Here is a 21,306-nt window from a genome sequence, read left to right as displayed (position 1 = left end):
TCTAAACTGAAAGTATACCCCCAAATAAGCAAAAACCACTTCCCTTAGCAGCTGCTGCAACAGCTATTTACCTAGAATGGGAGCAAATGACAGAATTGCAAACAAGGTTTTATTACAAGTAAACTGATTTAGCTAACTTGGTTATCTCATCACAGATGAGAAAGGGAGGAGTATAAGAGCTGAGAGCCAATTAGAAGAGGAGAGAGAAAACAGCTGATATTAACCCTATTTAAAAAGCATAACATGAGTTAGCCACACGGTATTATTCGCAGGGATAAAATCTAGTGTCCAGCCACAGGAAATCCATTAACTGGTAGATTCATATATTGGAATATTGGACAATATTTCTAAATGACCTAAAAAAATAGAGAATAACTCGGAAGGGCTTTTATTCTGTAGTCAATGGGCAAAAGCCTGTTATAAAATCATACATACAAATGTGGCCCAATTTGGAAGTCTATATTCATAGGGAAAGGAAAGCCTAAAAGTTAATAATAGATCAAATCTTTTACTGTTAAAAAAAAAAACCCATATAACATTAAATTTACCATCTTAATTATTTTTAAGTGTATAGTAGTGTTAAGTAGTGTGTACAACAGTCACATTGTTGTGTAACACATCTCTGGAACTAAATCTTGCTACACTGAAACTACTCCATTGTTTTCTTTTCTTTTCTTTTTTAAGATTGTATTTATTCATTTGACAGAGAGAAAGAGACAGAAAGCCTGTACAAGCAAGGGGAGTGAGAGAGGGAGAAGCAGGCTCCCCACTGATCAGGGAGTCTGATGCAGAGCTTGATCCCAGAACCCTAGGATCACGACCTGAGCTAAAAGCAGTCACTTAACTAAATGAGCCACCCAGGCACCCCTGAACCACATTTTCTTTACCCATTCATCTGTTGGTGGAATTTGGTTTGCTTGCACTTATCGTCTACTGTAAATAATGCTGCAGTGAACATGGTGTACAAATATCTCATTGAGATCCTGCTTCGAGTTATTTTGGGTATATACCTAGAAGTAGGTTTACTGAGTCCATGGCAACTCTTAACGTTTAGTATGTTGAACCTATATGCCACTTCGCAGAGCAGCTGCATTATTTTACCTTCCCATCAACAGGGTTCCAATTTCTCTGTGTCCTCCCCAACACATATTTTCTTGTTTTCATAGTAGCCATCCTAATGGATGTGAGGTGATAGCTCATTGATTTGATTTGCATTTCTCTTACAGTTAGTGATGTTAAACAGCTTTTCAGTTGCTTGTTGGCCATTTGTACATTTTCCTTGGTGAACAGTCTATTAAAGTCCTTTACCTATTTTTAATTTTTTTTTAAAGATTTATTTAGGGTCACTTAGGTGGCTCAGTCAGTTAAGCATCTGCCTTTCGGCCTTTGGCTCAGGTCATGATCCCGGGCCCTGGGATGAGCCTCACATTGGGGCTCAGTGGAGACTCTGCTTGTGCCTCTTCCTCTGCCTCTCCCCAGCTTGTGTCTCTCTTACTCAGTCTTCTCAAATAAAAGTAAATAAAAATCTTATTTTAAAAAAATAGAAGATTGGGGGGCACCTGGGCGGTTCAGTGGGTTAAAGCCTCTGCCTTCAGCTCAGGTCATGATCGAGCCCAGCATTGGGCTCTCTGCTCAGCAGGGAGCCTGCTTCCTTCTCTGTCTGCCTGCTTCTCTGTGATCTCCGTCTATCAAATAAATAAATAAATAAATCTTTAAAAAAAAACAAAAACAAAATAGAATATTGGGACGCCTGGGTGGCTCAGTGGGTTAAATAAAGCCTCTGCCTTCGGCTCAGGTCATGATCCCAGAGTCCTGGGATCGAGCCCCGCATCTGGCTTTCTGCTCAGTGGGGAGCCTGCTTCCCACTCTCTCTCTGCCTGCCTCTCTGCCTACTTGTGATCTCTGTCTGTCAAATAAATGAATAAAATCTTTATAAATAAATAAATAAATAAATAAATAAAGGATTATTTATTTCTTTGAGAGAGAGAGCACAAGCACAAGCTGGGGGAGAGTGAGAGAGAATCCACAAGCAGACTTCCCACTGAGCATAAAGGCTGACACACTCTATCAGAGCGGGGCTCTATCCCAGGACCCTGAGATCATGACATGAGCCAAAACCAAGAATCGACTGCTTAACTGACTGAGAAACCTAGGTGCCCCTTTGCCTAATTTTTAATCCTAATTTTAATTTTGCCTAATTGTTTTCTTATTGAGTCATAGAAATTCTCTGTGTAGTCTGGATATTAACTCCTTTATCAGATATATGATTTGCAAATGCCTTACTGCCTCTTCATTCTGATTGTTTCCTTTGACATATAGAAGCTATTAGGTTTGAAAAAAAAAGTTACTAGGTTTGTTGTAGTCCCTTTGTCTATTTCTGTACTTTTGGTACAGAAATCATTGCCAACTCCAGTGTCTTGCTTTTTTCCTGTTGTCTTCTAGGAATTATATAGCTTTAGGTCTTAAATTTAGGTCTTTAACCCATTTTAATTTATGTATATGGTGTAAGGTAAAAGTCCAATTTTGTTGGTTTTTTTTACATGTGGATATCCAGATAACCCAATAGTATTTGTTGAAGAGACTGTCCTTTATCCATTTTCTAGTCTTGGCACCTTTGCCAAAAATTATTAGGGTATATATGCACAGGTTTGTTTCTGGGCTCTATTCTGTTCTGTTGGTCTATACATCTGCCTTTATATCAGTACCACACTATCTTAATTAACGTTTCATTGTATTTTGTTTTGAAATCAGGAATTTTGAGGCTGTCAATTTTGTTCGTCTTTTTCAAGATTGTTTTGGAGACTTGGGATATTTTAAGATTCTGTATAAATTTAGGACTTTTTCTTCTACTTCTGAAAAAAAAGAAAGGATTGGTGTTTAATATGGATTGCGCAGAATCTTTACATCATTTTGGATAGTATGCATATTTTGACAATATTAAGTCTCCCGATCCATAAGCACAGGATATCTCCATTCATTTGTGTTTTCTCTCTCTCTCTTTTTTTTTTTAGCAATATTTTATAGTTTTCTTTTTTTAAAGATTTTATTTATTTATTTGACAGAGATCAAATTGGCAGAGAGGCAGGCAGAGAGAGAGCAAGGGAAGCAGGCTCCCTGCTGAGCAGAGAGCCCAATGTGGGGCTCTATCCCAGGTCCCTGAGATCATGACCTGAGCTGAAGGCAGAGGCTTTAACCCACTGAGCCCCCAGGCACCCCTGCTTTATAGATTTCAGAATATAAGTCTTTCACCTCCTTGGTTATGTTTATTCCTAAATATTTTACCCATTTTGATGCTATACTAAATGGGGTTATCTTCTTTATTTCCTTTTTGGATTAATTACTGGTAGTGTATAAAATTTAACTGATTTTTGTATGTTGATTTTGTATCCTGCTACTTTGCTAAAATTATTAATTGTAGCAGTTTGTGTGTATTGAGTCTTTTTAAGGTTTAGTACGTATAAGATCATATAATCTGTGAATAGAGATAATTTTGTTTTTTTCCTTTTCAATTTAGATGCTTTTTAATTTCTTTCTCTTGCCTAATTGCTCTCTGGCTAAGAATTCTAGTAGTCTTTTGAATAGTAGTGGTCAAAGGAGGCATCTGCCTTATTTCTGATCTTAGAGGAAAAACTTTCAGCCTTTCATAGTTGAGTATAATGTTAGCTGTGGGGTTTTCATTTATATATGTATTATAATGTTAAGGCAGTTTGCTTCTATTCCTAGTCTGTTGAGTGCTTTTTTAATGAAAGTGTTATATTTTGTCAAGTGTTTTTCTGCATCAACTGAGATAATCATGTGGACTTTGTCCTACATTTGTTAATGTGGTGTGTTATATTGATTTATTTTTTTCAATTGTTGAACCATCCTTGCATTCTAAGTGCAAATCCCATTTGATCATGATATATAATCCTTTTAGTGTGCTGTTTAGTTCAGTTTACTAGTATTTTGTTGAAAATTTTTACACTGTTACTCATTAGGAATATTTTTCTACAGTTTTATTCTCTTATGTCTTCATCTAGTTTTGGTATCAGAATAATGCTGGCTTTACAGAATGAGTTTGGAAGTGTTTCTTCTTCAATTCTTGGGAAGATTGTGAGGAGGATAGGTGTTAATTCTTCAAATGTTTGGTATAATCTTTCAGTGAGTCATCTGGTCCTGGTTGGGAGATGTTTGATTACTACTTCAATTTCCTTACCAGTTATAGGTCTGTTCAGATTTTTTATTTCTTTATGCTTCTGCCTTAGTAGGTTGTACATTTCTGGGAATTTATATAATTCTTCTAGGTTATCCAATTTATTATTATAGAATTGTTCATAGTAGTCTCTTATAATCCTTTTAATTTCTGTGATATTATAATATGCACTGTTTCCATTCTAGTTTTAGTTATTTCAATCTTCTGCCTCTTTTTGTTAGTCTAACTAGGGCATTGTCAATTTTGTCAATCTTTTCAAAAAACAGTGTCTTAGTCTGCTCAAGCTACCATAAAATGTCATAGACAGGGTGGCTTAAAAAAGGGTATTTATTTCTCACAGTTCTGGAGGCAGAAAGTCTGAGATCAGGCTGCCAGCATGGTTAGGTGCTGGTGAGAACCTTCTACTTGGCTTGCAGATAGCTGTCTTCTTGCTGTGTGGTCACCCAGCCTTTTCTTGGTGCATGTGCATGAAGATAGAGACTGTTATATGGGCATTAATCCCAACATGAGGTTCTGACCCTCAAGATTTCATCTAAACCCAATTATCCCTCAAGGGCCACCACCAAATTCTATCACACTGCAGATTAGGGCTTTAATACATGATTTTTTAATCTATTAAAAATATATTAAAATATAATAATAATAATATATATATAAAATATTTTTATATATTCAGTCCATAACACACCAACTCTTGATTTTGTTGATTTTTTTAAATTGCTTTTCTGTTCTTTTATTTCATTTACCTCTGCTCTAATCTTCATTATTTCTTTCCTTCAAAGTTGGGGTTTAGTTGTTCTTTTTTTGTCTCCTCAAGGTATAAAGTTAGATTATGGATTTGAGATCTCTTTTGATGTAAGCACTTACCACTGTAAAATTTCCTCTTAGTATTGCTTTTGTTGCATCCCATAAGCTTTGGTGTATTGTATTTGTTTTCTTTTGTCTCTAGATATTTTCTAAGTTCCTTTGTGATTTCTTCTTTAACCCATTGGTTAAGAGCGTGTTGTTTAATTTAATCCGCATATTTGTGGATTTTCCTTCTTTTACTATTTTCTAGTTTTATTCCATTGTGGTCAGAGAAGATACTTTGTGTAATTTCAGTCTTCTTAAATTTGTTAAGACTTATTTTATGGGCGCCTGGGTGGCTCAGTGGGTTAAAGCCTCTGCCCTCAGCTCAGGTCATGATCTCAGGGTCCTGGAATCGAGTCCTGCATTGGGCTCTCTGCTCAGCAGGGAGCCTGCTTCCCTCTCTCTCTCTCTCTCTCTCTCTCTCTGCCTGCCTCTCTGCCTACTTGTGATCTCTGTCCGTCAAATAAATAAATAAAATCTTTAAAAAAAAGATTTATTTTATGACCTAATCTGTGGTCTACCCTAGAGAATGTCCATGTGCACTTCAGAAAAATATGTATTATACTGTTGGGTTAAGTGTTCTATACATGTCTCTTAAGTTTAATTGGTCTATATATAGTGTTGTTCAATTCTTCTATTTTCTTCTGTCTGGTTATTCTAGCCATAAATGAAAGCAGAGTATTGAAGTCTCCTGCAACTACTGTTTTGCTGTCTATTTTCTCCCTTCAGCTCTGTCAGTGTTTACTTCCTATATCTGGGAGCCCTAATATTAGGTACATATTTTATAATTGTTGTATCTTCCTGGTGAATTGACCCTGTTATCATTATATAATGTTCTTCTTTGTCTCATGTGACAGTTTTTGTCTTAAAGTCTATTTTAACTAAATATGACCTCCTCTCCTCTTTTCAGGTTCCTGTTTGCATAAAATGTCTTTTTCACGCTTTCACTTTTAACCTATGTGTGTCTTTAGATCTAAAATGAATCTCTTGTAGACATTATATTAATTGGATCTTGTTTTTTATCCATTCAACCAATCTGTGTCTTTCAGTTGGTACATTTAAAATCCATTTACCTATAAGGTAATTGCTGACAAGGAAGGACTTACTATTGCCATTTGTTCATCGTTTTCTGTATATCTTATAGCTCCTTTGTCCTTCTTTTCTTCCTACTACCTTATCTTATGTTTCATTCATTTTTAAATTTTTTTGTAATGACATATTTTTATTCCCTTCTCATTTTCCCTCTGTGTATATTCTATAGTTTCCTTGTGGTTATCATTGCAATTACATGAAACATCTTACAGTTGTAACAATATATTTTAAGCCATTAACAGCTTAACTTCAATTGCGTATAAAAACTCTGCCCCTTGGGGCGCCTGGGTGGCTCAGTGGGTTAGGCCGCTGCCTTCGGCTCAGGTCATGATCTTGGGGTCCTGGGATCGAGTCCTGCATCGGGCTCTCTGCTCAGCGGGGAGCCTGTTTCCCTCTCTCTCTCTCTGCCTGCCTCTCCATCTACTTGTGATTTCTCTCTGTCAAATAAATAAATAAAATCTAAAAAAAAAAAAAACTCTGCCCCTTTACATAAACTCTGTACCCCCACTTTGTTATAAAATGCAAATTACCTCTTTTTATATCATATCCTTTAGCACATATTTATATATAATTACTTTTTGTGCATTTGTTTTTAAAATTCTATACTAGAAAGTGATATATTCCCTACATTATAACACTACATAATTACACATTTATATATTTACCTTTACCACAGGAGTTATGTATTTTGTATTTTTATATTTATATTTTTTTTTACTACAGGAGTTTTTTGTATGGTTTTGGTTGCTGTTTATCATCCTTTCACTTCAACTTGAAAGACTCCCTTCAGCATTCCTTTTTATTCACAGCCAGTTTATGGACCTGCTGTGCTCAGTCTCTGACCGCATACATCCACAGTGGGCACAAAATTTTCTTCCACTGCTACTTCTTAATCTTCAGGTTTTCCTCATGTTTGTTGAGCCAGCAGCACATGGCACATGTTTTCTTGGGCCACATTTCCAGGGGCTTTACTACTTGCCCTTGTATAATTTTCCTAGATTCTAGTCAACTAGAATTAGTTAACTAGTTAATAACTGCCTCTCTGCCTACATGTAATGTCTGTCTGTCAAATAAATAAACAAAATCTTAAAAAAAAAAAAAAAAACTAGATTCCTAGTTAATGTGGTGAGAGCACAGATGATGGATTTGTGAACAACTTGGATCTTGGACAGCTTGGATGCCATTCTGCCTGTCACATTGGAGACATGCAGCTGTGATAACTTTACCTTCCTGCTGTCCAGCTATTTCAACAGTTCCTCTTCCTTACCCTGAAGATCTTTTTTTTTTTTTTAAGATTTTATTTATTCATTTGACAGAGATCACAAGTAGGCAGAGAGGCAGGCAGAGAGAGAGGAGGAAGCAGGCTCCCCACACGGCAGAAAGCCCAAAGAGGGACTGTATCCCAGAACCCTGGGATCATGACCTGAACTGAAGGCAAAGGCTTTAACCCACTGAGCCACCCAGGCACCCCTTACCCTGAAGATCTTGATACTTAATATTGGCCAGGGCTGCACAAGCCACGACGTCTGCCATCTGCTCCAAGGGAAAGAACCCATCAGCATTTCTTATCGGGCAGGTCTAGTGATGAGAAACCCTCAGCTTTTATCTGGAATAATCTAAATTTCTCCTTTGTTTTTGAAGGATAGTTTTGCTGGATGTTGTATTCTTGGTTGGCCCTTGTTTCTTTCAGTATTTTTAATATATCATCATACTCCCTTCTAGCCCACAATGTTTCTGCTGATAAATCTTTTGATAATCTAATAGGAGCTCCCTTGTACATTACAAGTCACTTTTCTCTTTCTGCTTTCAAGATTCTTTTGGTGAATTTTGACAGTTTGATTATGAAATGCCTTGGAGTAATTACCTTCAGATTTATCTTAGTTGGAGCTTTTTGAATTTCATGAATTTGTATGTCCATTTCTAGTCTCAGATTGAGGGAATATAAGGCCATTAGTTATTCTTCAGTTAGGCTCTGTGCTCCTTTCTCTCTTTCTTCTTCTGCTGAGACTTCCATAATGTATATGTTGTTCTGCTTTCTGGTGTCCCATAAGTCACTTAGGCTCTCTTCATCTTTTTTCAGTATTTTTTCTCTTTGCTCCTCTGCCTAAGTAACTTTTAAAGTCCTGTCTTTGAGTTAGTTCACTGGTCCTTTCTTCTGATTTGTCAAGTCTGACATTGAATAGTGAATTTTTCAGTGCAATTATTATTGTTTTCATTTTCAGAAGTTCTGTTTGGTTCTTCTTCATAGTTCTTTCTTATCATTGATACTCTCATTTTGCTCATGTATTATTTTCCTGATTTTGTTTGGTTGTCTATCTATGCTTTTTTTCATTTGTTGAGCATTTTTTAAATTTTTAAAAAATATTTTATTTATTGGGCGCCTGGGTGGCTCAGTGGTTAAGCCGCTGCCTTCGGCTCAGGTCGTGATCTCAGGGTCCTGGGATCGAGTCCCGCGTCGGGCTCTCTGCTCGGCAGGGAGCCTGCTTCCTCCTCTCTCTCTGCCTGCCTCTCTACCTACTTGTGATTTCTCTCTGTCAAATAAATAAATAAAATCTTTAAAATATATATATATATTTTATTTATTTATTTGACAGAGAGAGAGATCACAAGTAGGCAGAGAGGCAAGCAGGGGGTGGGGGTGAAGCAGGCTCCCTGCTGAGCAGAGAGCCCAATATGGGGTTCGATCCCAGGACCCTGAGATCATGACCTGAGCCAAAGGCAGAGGCCCAACCAACTGAGCCACCCACGTCACCCTCATTGAGCATATATGATGGCTATTTCAAATTCTTTGGTAGCTCGTAAGTCTCCATTTATTTAAGGGTCAGTTTCAGAAAATATAATTTTTCTTTCTTTTTTTTTTTTTTAAAGATTTCGTTTATTTATCTGACAGACAGAGATCACAAGTAGACAAAGAGGCAGGCAGAGGTAGAGGAAGGGAAGCAGGCTCCCTGCTGAACAGAGAGCCAGATTCGGGGCTTGATCCCAGGACCCCGAGATCATGACCTGAGCCGAAGGCAGAGGTTTTAACCCACTGAGCCACCCAGGCGCCCCTAATTTTTCTTTTAAAGGGGCCACATTTCCCTATTTCTTTGTATGTCTTGTTATCTGCTGTTGGGATTTGGGCATTTGAAATCAGCCATCCCACCCCAACATTATAGTCTGGTTTTGTACTAGAATGACATTCTCAATTCAGTGCTGCTAGAGATTCTGGAGATTTCACAAGCCTTTTCTGGGGAGTGTGTCCTTTTTGGGCTTGTGTATAACCTGACTGAAGAGTTTGCCTGTTTCTACTCAGTACTCGCCATCAATACCTGCCTGTGTGCAGTGACCTCACTGGTGCTGTAGTATGCCGTGGCAATGGAGAGCCACCTAGTGCCTATCCATGGTACTGCAGACTCTTGTTCATGCCGATCACTTTGATCTTGCAGGCCAAGCTCCCAACCAGACTCCTGGTTGTCAGACAAGATGTAAACCAGTCCCTTCAACAATCCACCTAAAAGAGTGTTGGGCATACATTTCATCCACAGGGAGAAGATGGGAGTTAAGTGTTTCCTCCCGGTAGCACTCACTGGGTCAGAGGGAGAGCTCTGGCAAAAGAAATCACTATGAACTTTACTACCAGGCTTTAAGGGGGTTGGCTTTGCACTCACCTGGAGTGCAGGAACTCTTGACTGGGCTCCAGATTGGTCCACGCATTGCGGTTAAATCTGTGTCTCCAAGGGGGAAGGAGGGTGGAGGGCTTCCTATTCTACCATCTTGCTAATGTCACCTCTGATAGCTCTAGTTTTTATGATCTTTTGCAATGTTTCTATGTCTTAAGTACTTTACATCTGTTAGCTAATTTAATCCTCACAACCATATGATCTAGGTGCTATTATCATGATCCTCATTTTCTAAGTGAGAAAATGACCTATCCAAGGTCACCCAACTAGTCACTGGTTAAATTGAAATTCAAATGCAGGACTTAGAAGTGCATGCCTTGGGGCACCTGGGTGGCTCAGTGGGTAAAAGCCACCTTTCAGCTCAGGTCATGGTCCCAGGGTCCTGGGATCGAGCCCCGAATCGGGCTCTCTGCTCAGCAGGGAGCCTGCTTCCCTCTCTCTGCCTGCCTCTCTGCCTACTTGTGATCTCTGTCTATCAAATAAATAAAATCTTTAAAAAAAAAAAAAGAGTCTCTTAAGAAAAAAGTGAAGGAATCTTGTAAGAAGGATGTTTAAAATATGAAACAGATTAATGAAGACATCTTCTTTGTTCCAAATATTAGTTTATGTTGAGAATTATTACAGAAAAAGAAACTCAAATGGTCCAACTTCAAAAATATTCATGAAAGACAATACAACAAGATACCACTTCACGCCCACCAAATTGGCAGAAATCAAAGTCTGATGAAAACAGGTGTTGAAAAAGATACAATATCGTGGAGACACTGTGAGCTGTTAACACGAGTGTGGATTGGTGCAAGCACTTGAGAGAGCAATTTGCAATATCTAGAAATGTTGAAGATACACATCTCTTACAACCTAGTAGTTCCACTCCCCCATAAGACCATTGCTCCTCTAAGTTTGGTCCTAGGACCAGCAGCATGGATACCACCTGGAAACTTAATGCAAATGCAGAATCTCAGGCCCCTTCTCAAACCTACTGTATCAGAGTTTTCCTGCTAACAAGATTTGCCAGATGATTGAATGCGCCTGAATATAAGAGAAACAATTGTATGTGGGAAAAAACTTGAGCAAATCAATACAGAGTATTGTCTGTGGTAGGAAGACATTGAAAACAACAAGTCCATCTGCAGGATAACAGGTATTTGGTAAAAGAGGACATATCTATACAATAATTTGAGTTACATGTATAAACAACTAAAAAAAATACAGGTGCAAACTGATATCTATGGTATACCATTTAAAGTACAAAATGCAAAATAATATTATATATTATTTTTGAGTATATAAACATAGTAAGGAAATGACAACATGAGAATGACAAACACCAAATTCAGAATAGTTTGCTTAGGGAGGGAATAAAAGTAATGAGATTTTGGACGCATATGCAGGGCACTTTATCTCTGTGACATTTAATCTGAACTTAATACAACAGTGGAAACATTTAATAGAGTGGATGATGAGTACATAGTTATCCAGGATGTTATTTTCTACACTTTTCCATAGACTTGAAATAAGTTTAAACATTTGTAAAGATTTCATTTAAAAAAAAAAGAAATGCCTTCTTTCCCACCCTAAATTGTGTATTATCAAGTAGCTTTTAGATTTCTGAAGTGATGCTATGAATCAACTAGTTTGTCAAATTGTATCCAAGTCTTTTGGATTAAATATGCCACTCTGGTGAAGCTTGCCTGCAAATACTGAAGCCCAGAGAAGAAAACCAGGGAACAGACCGTGGATATGGACAATGTAATTTTTGCTACCATGCTGTTGAAATGTTAAGGGTTTACAGTCAAATATTTGTGGAGCAAAATGAAAATTATACCTGATTCACTAGTTTGTCTCTCTACTTAAAACAGACAAGAAAGATAATCTAGACTCCCTATGTTAACCAGGTTTTGATGGTCTTTTCTCAACCTCATGCCATCAGGCAGCAGGAAGTCTCGTCTTGTTTCCTTGTCATTTATAATATAAACAGTATTCAATCCTGTCCACAGTGAAGCAGAGGCATAGAGGATTCTCTGCCATTAATGTTTCCTTTGACATAGTACTTGTCAAGATTTTTCCACTTGGGAAACTTTTTTTTTAAAGATTTTATTTATTTATTTATTTATTTTTATCAGAGAAAAAGAGCACACACAGTGGGGAGCAACAGGCAGAGGGAGAAGCAGACTCTCCCACTGAGCAGGGAGCCCAACCCAGAACTCAGTCCCAGGACCCTGAGATCATGACCTCAGCCAAAGCAGATGCTCAACCAACTGAGCCACCCAGGTGTCCCTACACTTGGAAAACCTTCTAGTGACTGCATGACTCACATTTCCTTTCCATCAGGAGAAAAAAGGTCAAGAGAAGACATTACTGGAATTATTTATTAACCCAGAAGCTACCCAACTCAGGAACATTCACAGAATTCAGTAGAGGAAACATAGTCTTATATAAGAAAAAGATTGCCTGATTTATTGGAACTGTTGCTTTCTGATATTAAGGACCCACCAAGTGCAAATGTTACACTACCATAGATTCAGTCCTAGGCCTACTGAGCAGGTTTGGAAATGACCCTGAAGGATTATGGAAAGTTCCAAACAAAGTGTCAAGTCTCTCAAGAAGGTCATCATCACAATGAAGATGAACAAGAATCAAGTCATCTATGCAAATTCAGATGGTAACATGTATAAAAAGTCACTGCAATGAGGACATCACAATGCTGGAGTACAGTTCATGAAAAGCCAGCATCAGCCTGTGATAATTTCCCAGAGGAAAAGAATTTTAATAGTTTTGAGACAGAAGTGAAATCACAGTGGAAGAAGAAATAATCAAAGCAGTAAGAAGTGAGCCTCTAAACAGAAATCAGCTGAGTCCAGGAAGATTATATTAACTTCATTATATAGAGTTTGAAAAGCTTCTTTGTCTCTTTCGATAAAGAATCTTTACTTACTGGGAGAACTTGGGCAGGTTAACTTTTCCAATCCTTTTATCTGCAGAACAGGCACTATCCCCCACCCAGTGACTGTGTGGATCAGTAATGAATATAACATCCTTAGCAGGGAAATTATGCTTAGTAATTCCATTAGTGAGAAAAGTAATGCTTGGTCATGACAGAGAATTTAAGCCACATAGAAACTCATAAAATGCAAATTATTCTCCACCCTCCCAATGGCATTGTCTTTAACATTATTGTGCATGATTCTCTCATTTTCATCTTTATACACATTCTAATAGTTATTATCAGTGTTATCATACTATGTTTCATCTTGTCACCTAACAAAATGTTTTGAAGAATCTTCCAAATCAGCATGTATAGGTTTACCTCACTGTTTCTAATTTTTTTTTAAAAAAGATTTTATTTATTTATTTGACAGATGTCACAAGTAGGCAGAGAGGCAGGCAGAGAGAGGTGGGTGGGGGGAGCAGGCTCCCCGCTGAGCAGAGAACCCTATGTGGGGCTCAATCCCAGGACCCTGAGATCATGACCTGAGCCAAAGGCAGAGGCTTTAACCCACTGAGCCACCCAGATGCCCCTCACTGTTTTTAAAGGGAGGATTCCATTGTATGTCCATTGCTTAATTTATTTAAGCCATGCCTCTAGTCATGGCCAACAATGCTTCAATAGAATATACTAGAACATATATCTTTTCACTATTGTGCGAATGTTTTTTAAAAGTGGAAATGCTGAGTTGAAAATATGGATAGTTTTTATTTTATTTATTTTTAAATAGTTTTTATTTTAATAGACTTCATTAGATTGATCGTTGAAATGTCTCACTGATTAATCCCCTCCTGTCCTTCCATCCTCCCCACCATGTAGGTCCTGAGACAGAAGACATAGCCTACTTACATTTCAAAGGTAGTGAATTTATTGTCATGAATATATACAGCAATAAGAGCAATTAGGACTGGGGTCTAGATCAGCAATGTTCCCATCAGTCCCTTCCAGGGAGCCTCCTGGACCACTACTGCATGGACAACGCTGCAGATCTTGTTGGGTTTTTTTCCATCAAAATTAGAAAGATGAGGATTTCCAAGTGCTCTGAAGCTGTCATCTGTCCTTTAGCTAGGCTTCCATGATGTTTGATGGCTGAATGTACAAGTCTGTCATTGACCAGAGAGATGTATCTCATCAAAACACACAGAAAAAAAATTATTAATGGAAATTACTACCTACAGCAGCTCACCCATGGGGGCAGAAGTAGAGAGAGGTGGTTCTAAGAAATAGCTCCAGCTTTCTCGCCAGCCAAGCAGCTTCTAACAAGCCAAATTTGAGATGGAAATGGACAAATGGGAAAGGAAAATGAAACTATGGGGGATGGGGGGGTCTATCCCCAAGTGACTGTGGTGCCTCCTGGCCTCATCTGTTTCTTCTTCTAGCTTAGAGTCCACAGCACATCAGTCCAACCACTCTTGAAGGTCCATAACTGCAACTCCTCCATATCCCTTCCTCCAGGCACTTTCCTGCCAGCCTGAGACCTGGGCGGCTGTCTGCCATGACGGGCACACCCGCAGAGCTGAGGGGCTGCTATGGAAAGCTATGCTGCGAAGTCATGACCTTAAACAGCTCAGGAACACTGCCCAGAAAGCCACAAAGTTCCTCCAGGGGGCTCAGCCACTGCTCCCACCAAAGCTTTTCTCCCTTTCTTTCTCTCCTCTCTCTTTGTTTCTTTGTTTCCTCCTCCCTCCCTCCCTCCATTTCTTCCTTCCTTCCTTCCTCTTTCTCTCCTTCTTTCTTTCTTTCAAGATTTTATTTATTCAGGAGAGAGACACACACAGTGAGAGAGGGAACACAAGCAGGGGGAGTGGGAGAGGGAGAAGCAGGCTTCCCACTGAGCAGGGAGCCTGACATGGGGCTCCATCCCAGGACCCTGGGATCAGGACCTGAGCAGAAGGCAGATGCTTAATGACTGAGCCATCCAGGGACCCTCCTGTCTGTCTTTCTTTCTTTCTCCTTCCTTCCTTCCTTCCTTCCTTCCTCTCTACACTCAACATGGGGCTCCCTTTGCCACCCTGAAATCAAGTCTCATGGTCCACTGACTGAGCCAGCCAGCTACCCCCTGGTTTTTCTATACCTTTTCTACACCATCAAACCTGTCTTTTCTCTCTCAAAAAATGACTCTCTTCATCCTTCACTGAGAAATTAGAAGCCTCAGACAAGACAGTGGTCCTTCTCTTCTGTACTCCAAAGCCTGCCCTTCACACATGCTATGGGACACCAATTGTCTATTCTCCTCCTAAGTCACCTGTTCTTCCCCTTTGCGGACTCCCCCATAAACATCACACATGTTATAGCACCTGTCTGCTGGGGAAAACCCATTGCAAAATGCTCTTGACCTTGTCTTCAAAACCACCACCCAAGTTCTCTGTTTCCTGTAAAGGCCATATTTCTCCAAATCTTGTTTCACTTGACCACTCTCCTCCTTGACCCATTCTCACCTCACTGTTCAACCCTTTTCAATTTGTCTCACCCCTTATTCCACTGAAACTGTTCTTGTTAAGTTCTCAGCACCAGTTAGGCGTCTGGGCTCCCTTTTTCCACTGACCACATTCCTGCAGCAGCTCCAGACTCCATGTCTCTTAGAGAGTTAGTGAAAAAAAAAGGGGCACTTTCCCAGGATTCCCAACAAAATCCTCACTGCCTCTCCCTGGCTCTGATCAAAGGTATGTGCCCACCCTGGGTCAGTCACTGAATACGCAGAGTCTCTTCTGATGATCTGACCAAACTCTGAAACAAAGATCTAACCCCTCCTTTTTAACAGTGGTGTAATATTCCATTGCATGAATGTGTCATAATTTATTTCACCTCTCCTTTTCTGAAGGACATTTGGAGTTTTCTAGCTATTTCCTAACACAGGCTTGCACAAGATGCACATTCTAGGACCTTGCCCACAAACATACACACTCAAATCACACAGTTCTTTCTTTATCAACCTCTTCAAGCACATGACTGCTGATTTGTGCTTTTCATGCTTTTAAGGAACTTTCCATCACACCACCACCATGTCACAATGTATATTCCTGTGACCACTCTAAGGAAGAGGAAGGGAGAGGGGACCTTGGAGGCTGCAATGTCTAGATATTTTCTTCATTGTCTTCAGATCTCCAAATGTAATCCAGCTGTCAGTAGAAGGGCTCTATGAAGCTTCCCCTAAAATTAGAAGGAAAAAGTGCTTCAAATTTCTGTGAAAGCACCACTTACCTTCTAATCTCTCTGAATCAACTTGGTAGAGGTGATGGGGGAACTTTCTCCTAATCTTCTCTGCCTCTGCTCCCACCATAACACTTCAAAAGAATTGGCAAAAATCTTGAAATTTCCAATTTCTTTACTTTTGCTGCTATGACCAAAACCATAGGAAGAGCCACTACCATGACCCTCCAACCTCCAACCCCAAAGAGGTGACCTTGCCCCCAGACCAATGCCTGACTTCTCAGCCTCTGTTTTGGTCCTTGGGCTTTGTGGGGAATGGCCTGTGTGTCCCACAATGCCAACCCACCAACCTGAAGCCATGAATCAGCACTTCTGGCTAAACGAACGCAGCTTCTCTCAGAAGTACGTCGTGTGTCCTTTCTGCTTCTGAGATCCAATTTAAAAAAAAAAAAAAAAAAAATAATAATAATAATAATAATAATAATCCCAAAGCTCTCCTGGCCAGCTAGCCTCAGTTTTGAAGTTCTGTCTCCCAACTCTGCCATTGACCAGGTCTCCAGTTAATACCCAATTACACTTCCCATCCTTGTTTTGTTGCTGATAAAATTTCTCTTACTTGACCTTGCAGGAAATTTATTTTTCCAACTTTTTTCTCTTTTGCTTTCACATCCTCACCTCTGCCATGACAAAACACCACCGGCCCCATTTGCCAACCCTTACAATAGAGGTCCTCTTCCTCCTCCCTCTCCCCCATGCCCACCATGGAGTGAAAATGCAGCCCTAAAATATTCTCTCTCCAGCCTCTCTTTGATGGGATTTTCACCCCTCTTCTAGAGTGCTCAGCTCCCCGGGGCCTCCCAGAGGAAGCCCCAGCCCACCCTGGAATACGGTCTTCCTGCTGGCCACATTTGCTGATACTTCATAACAAAACTGTCCTTTACTGGGGCTTGGTAAACTGAATGAACAAGTGCTACTTCTAAAATATAGAAAGAACTTGCTGTAACTGCCAGCATTGTTTCTAAAGGGATCCACAAATGCTGCATGCACTATTGGCATTAATAAACACATTTATCTTAAATACAATTTTATCCAAAGAAGCCTCGAAACAGAGGCAGGGAAGGTGTACAAGTTATGGATCCTAACTTGTGATTATTTTGGTTTCCCAAAGCCCAATTTTTTTAAGTCTATAATAATATCTGTAAGTATATATGGCACTTAAAGTACAGGTTCTCTGCTCCCCCCAGATCCCACCGAAGCCAACGCTGTTCTGGGCAGCCCTATGAGACCTGGATTTAGTTTCTCCTTCAGAGTGTCCCTGGTGGGCCATGCCTATCACTGGGGGTACATGAGATGACTTTAGATGGTAAATGAACACATCCGTTTTATTTCAACAAGTTTTCAATATTTATTTTTTATAAGATTTTATTTTATCTATTTATTTGACAGAGATCAAAAGTCGGCAGAGAGGCAGGCGGGGCGGCGGGGGGGGCAGGAAGCAGGCTCCCTGCTGAGCAGAGAGCCCAATTCGAGGCTCGATCCTAGGACCCTGAGATCATGACCTGGGCTGAAGGCAGGGGCTTTAACCCACTGAACCACCCAGGCGCCCTATATTTATTTTATAATAGGTAACAGTAGATTGTCTTTCTATAGAGAGAAAAAACAAAACTAGAATATCAAAATCTGACATTTGGAGTACTATCACTTAGGAGGAGATTAAAGTATTGACATAGATTCAAAGATAAATATCAAGTAAAAACTGTAATAAAAGTACACATATATAGGACACCTGGGTGGCTCAGTTGGTTAAATGTCTGCCTGCAGCTCAGGTCATGATCCCAGAGTCCTGGGATCAAGCCCAGTGTTGGGTCCCTGCTCAGCGGATAGCTTGCTTCTCCTGCCACTCCCCCTGCTTGTGCGTGCTCTCTCTCAAAAAAGTAAATTAAAATATATATTATAGGGCGCCTGGGTGGCTCAGTGGGTTAAGCCACTGCCTTCGGCTCAGGTCATGATCTCAGGGTCCTGGGATCGAGTCCCACATCGGGCTCTCTGCTCAGCAGAGGCCTGCTTCCCTTCCTCTCTCTCTGCCTGCCTCTCTGCCTACTTGTGATCTCTCTATGTCAAATAAATAAATAAAATTCTAAAAAAAAAAATAAGAAAATAAAAATAAAATAAAATATATATTATATATATATAATATATATTTTAAAGATTTTATTTGTTTATTTGACAGGGATCACAAGTAGGCAGAGAGGCAGGCAGAGAGAGAGGAAGGGAAGCAGGCTCCCTGCTGAGCAGAGAGCCTGACATGGGACTCGATTCCAGAACCCTGAGATCACGACCCGAGCCGAAGGCAGAGGCTTTAACCCACTGAGCCACCCAGGCGCCCCAAATATATATTTTTAAATAAAGTACACAGATATGAGAAAATCCCCAAAAGTGATACAGGAATGAAGCTGAGGACCCTGGTCTGCCTCATGCTGCCTAAAACATCATGGTGTTTCATCAGAGCTCACCAATGTGATGCCTGACCCTCACCTGTCCTTCCTCCATCGATAGTGTGAATAAGCTCCCAGAGGCCGGGTCAGTTAGCCCGGTGGCTGGCTTTCTGTGCACTGCCTTCCTGCATGGCTGGTGCAGCAAGGCAGAACCCACCTGCTGCACTAAATGTGTCTGGCGCTCAAAGAAGGCCATTAGGCATTTATCTGGTCAGTGGCCAGTGAGCTGATTTGGATTTGTTTTACTTTTGAGAAAGAGGAAGAGGGTGGTAGTGATTTTCTCCCCGGGGCCCCCGAACAGCTGACTCAGTATCACGGGCTTGTTGGTCTGGCAGCCTTTCCGCACCAAGCTCGGGCCTGCACACAGCAAATCCCATGACTCCATGGGACTACCCGGGTCACTGTTGTGCCAGAATGTTCTTGTGAATGATACTGCTTAAGTGAGCAGGTCCAGAAAAATCTTTTTAGCTTCAAGAAATTTTATGAGAAGAGGGCACTTGGTCTTACAGGATTTGATTTATTTCAACAGTTGTCATTTAAGTTATTGAGTTGTAACTTTTTTCTAGACAGGGTATGAAAGGACTTATAAAAATACATACAGTAAGATAAAACCTCTATAGATGAGGAAAATGGGCCCAAAGGAACATGGGGGCGGGAAAGATAAAGTAGAGCCAAGAATGAGGCCTATCATTACAATGTAGAGCGGTGGTAGCCGGGTGGGTGGCTCAGCTTCCTCGCAGCAGGACAGCGAAGGGAACAGTGACATAACTGGTCCATGGCGACCCTACCATTTTTTCTAAAAATAGAACACAAACCACTGCTCAGGAGAAGGCTAACCATCCCATGTGCTGAGACCAAAAAGAAGGTTTAGGTGTACGTGTGATGCGGCCAATGGGGTCCTCAATAATTTGTCTGGCATGCCCCGGAGTGGCCTCACAGGGCTGTTTTGTACCACATCCATAATCAGAGGGGGCCTCAGGCCAAAGCGAGCGTTGGAAACCAGTGCTACAGGGAACCAAAACTACGCTCTTTGGGAACACATCTCAGCTGGTTAGCTTAATCCCTGCGTGGGTTTTGGAGGGCCTGGTGCGGCAGTCAGATAGCACCTCTGAGCCAGTTCTGCAAACCTTTCAGCATCAACAGGTTCAGTGACGGCCTCCCTGAACCAGCTTAGGATGTGGCTCTTCCAGACCACAGTGCTGTGTGCTCCCTGGCTGGGGGCAGGATGAGGACTGGCTACATCATGTGTGGGCCGAATGGAAAACGAAAACACAAGACCCCTTGTTTAAAAATGAAGACTTTCAAGATGGCGACAGCAGAGCTGTAAAGCAACCACAGGGCCCTTGTAGGGGTGGAGCCTGTGGGACTGCCCAAGTCACACACCTATGAAGTCCGCCCTGGGCAGGATGGACATCCTTGTGAAAACCTGGAGAAAATGAGGAGGGCACAGTAAATGAGTTAATATTTATAAAGTGTTTAAAACAATACCTATCGCAAAATAAGCACTGTATATATGTTTGCTTTTGCTATATAAGAATTATTATTTTAATTCCTAATTATCATTTTAATGAATAATATAGCAAATATAAATACACAGTACACTGTTTATCTTATTAGTTTTTTTGTTGTTGCTATTTTTATTATTATTATTATTACTATTACTATTATTCAGTTATTGTTATTTATGTGTCTGAAGTTTAGCACAAAGGACCAGACTGGAGATCATTTGGAGTCATCAACATGCACCAGGCCTTTAAAACCATGGGAGTGGGGGCACCTGGGTGCCTCAGTCGGTTAAGTGGCTGCCTTAGACTCAGGTCCTGATCTCAGGGCCCTAGGATCAAGTCCCGCATCAGGCTCCCTGCTCAGTGAGAAGTCTCCTTCTCCCTCTCCCTCTGCTGCTCCTCCCTGCTTATGCTCTCTCTGTCAAATAAATAAATAAAAATCTTAAAAAAAAAAAAAGCCATGGGAGTAGATGGGCTCAACCAAGGGTACATACACACAAGCAGAAGATTGAAGCTCTGTGACAGCTAGGGGTCAAGGAGTTGGGAAGGAACCAGCAAAAAGGATTGTGAAGGAGGGAGAGGACAGGAGGGGGTGGGGTCCTAGAGTCCAAGAGAAGATGGTACATCGAGGAGGAAGGGGATCGGTTGTGTTTCATGATGCCGTTAGGTAAAATAAGAGGAAAACTCAGAATGGACCATTGGATTTGACAATACGGAGGTCATGGTGACCTCGATAAGAGCTGTTCCAACACAATGGTGGGGTAAAAACCCTGAACGAAATGGTTTCAAAAGGGAGGAGGAGGTTGTAGATGGTTTCAGAATGGGAGGAGAGGTGGTGCATGCACTGAATTTGCACGCGCTTTCCAGGAGCTGTTGCTACCAAGAGCAGCAGAGAACCGGGACAGCAGCGGGCCAGCAAGCCCAAGAACCTCCGTCCTGTAACTGCAGGGACTAAGTTCTGCTATGACCACACGAGCTTGGAAGAAGACACTGGAGTCTGAAATTTCCCATAATAGAATGTGAGCATATTTCCTGTAGACACGTGTGCTTAGAAAGAGGTCAGGCTTAAATCTCGCTTCCCTTCCGCCCTCCCCGCCTCCTCCTTCTTCAGGTGGTTTCCTAATTGTTGCTTCAGTTTGTCTCACTTACAAAGGTGTCCCACTTTGTCCTGCCGTCTTTCTGAAGGATGTACCTATTAAATATTTTCAGGGGCGCCTCGGTGGCTCTGTTGGTTAAGGGTCTGCCTTTGGCTCAGGTCATGATCTCAGGGTCCTGGGATCGAGTCCCGCATCAGGCTCCCTGTTCAGTGGGGAGTCTCCTTCTCCCTTTCTAATTCTGCCTCTCACTCGAGCTTTCTCTCTCTTTCTCAAATAAA

At 40.7% G+C, this 21,306-nt stretch overlaps 1 long non-coding RNA gene across 2 annotated transcripts; it reads right to left on the bottom strand.

Annotated features, from left to right (window-relative positions):
• Window positions 1–13,626: 13,626 nt before the first annotated feature.
• LOC309845588 lies at window positions 13,627–19,902 on the bottom strand. 2 transcript variants are annotated; one of them, XR_014301358.1, is made up of 3 exons: window positions 18,467–19,902; window positions 15,839–15,931; window positions 13,627–13,884 (listed from the first exon to the last, which is right to left on the bottom strand). It is a non-coding gene; the product is annotated as an uncharacterized lncRNA (long non-coding RNA). The 2 variants fall into 2 exon arrangements; XR_014301359.1 differs by lacking the exon at window positions 13,627–13,884 and having other exon boundaries at window positions 15,533–15,931.
• Window positions 19,903–21,306: the final 1,404 nt, after the last annotated feature.

This window comes from Mustela nivalis (genome assembly GCF_964662115.1).
Source record: "Mustela nivalis genome assembly, chromosome: 12".
NCBI classification, from domain to species: Eukaryota; Metazoa; Chordata; class Mammalia; order Carnivora; family Mustelidae; genus Mustela; species Mustela nivalis.
The sequence above is the reverse complement of the archived record's forward strand: the minus strand, read 5'-3'. Positions and strand labels throughout refer to the sequence as shown.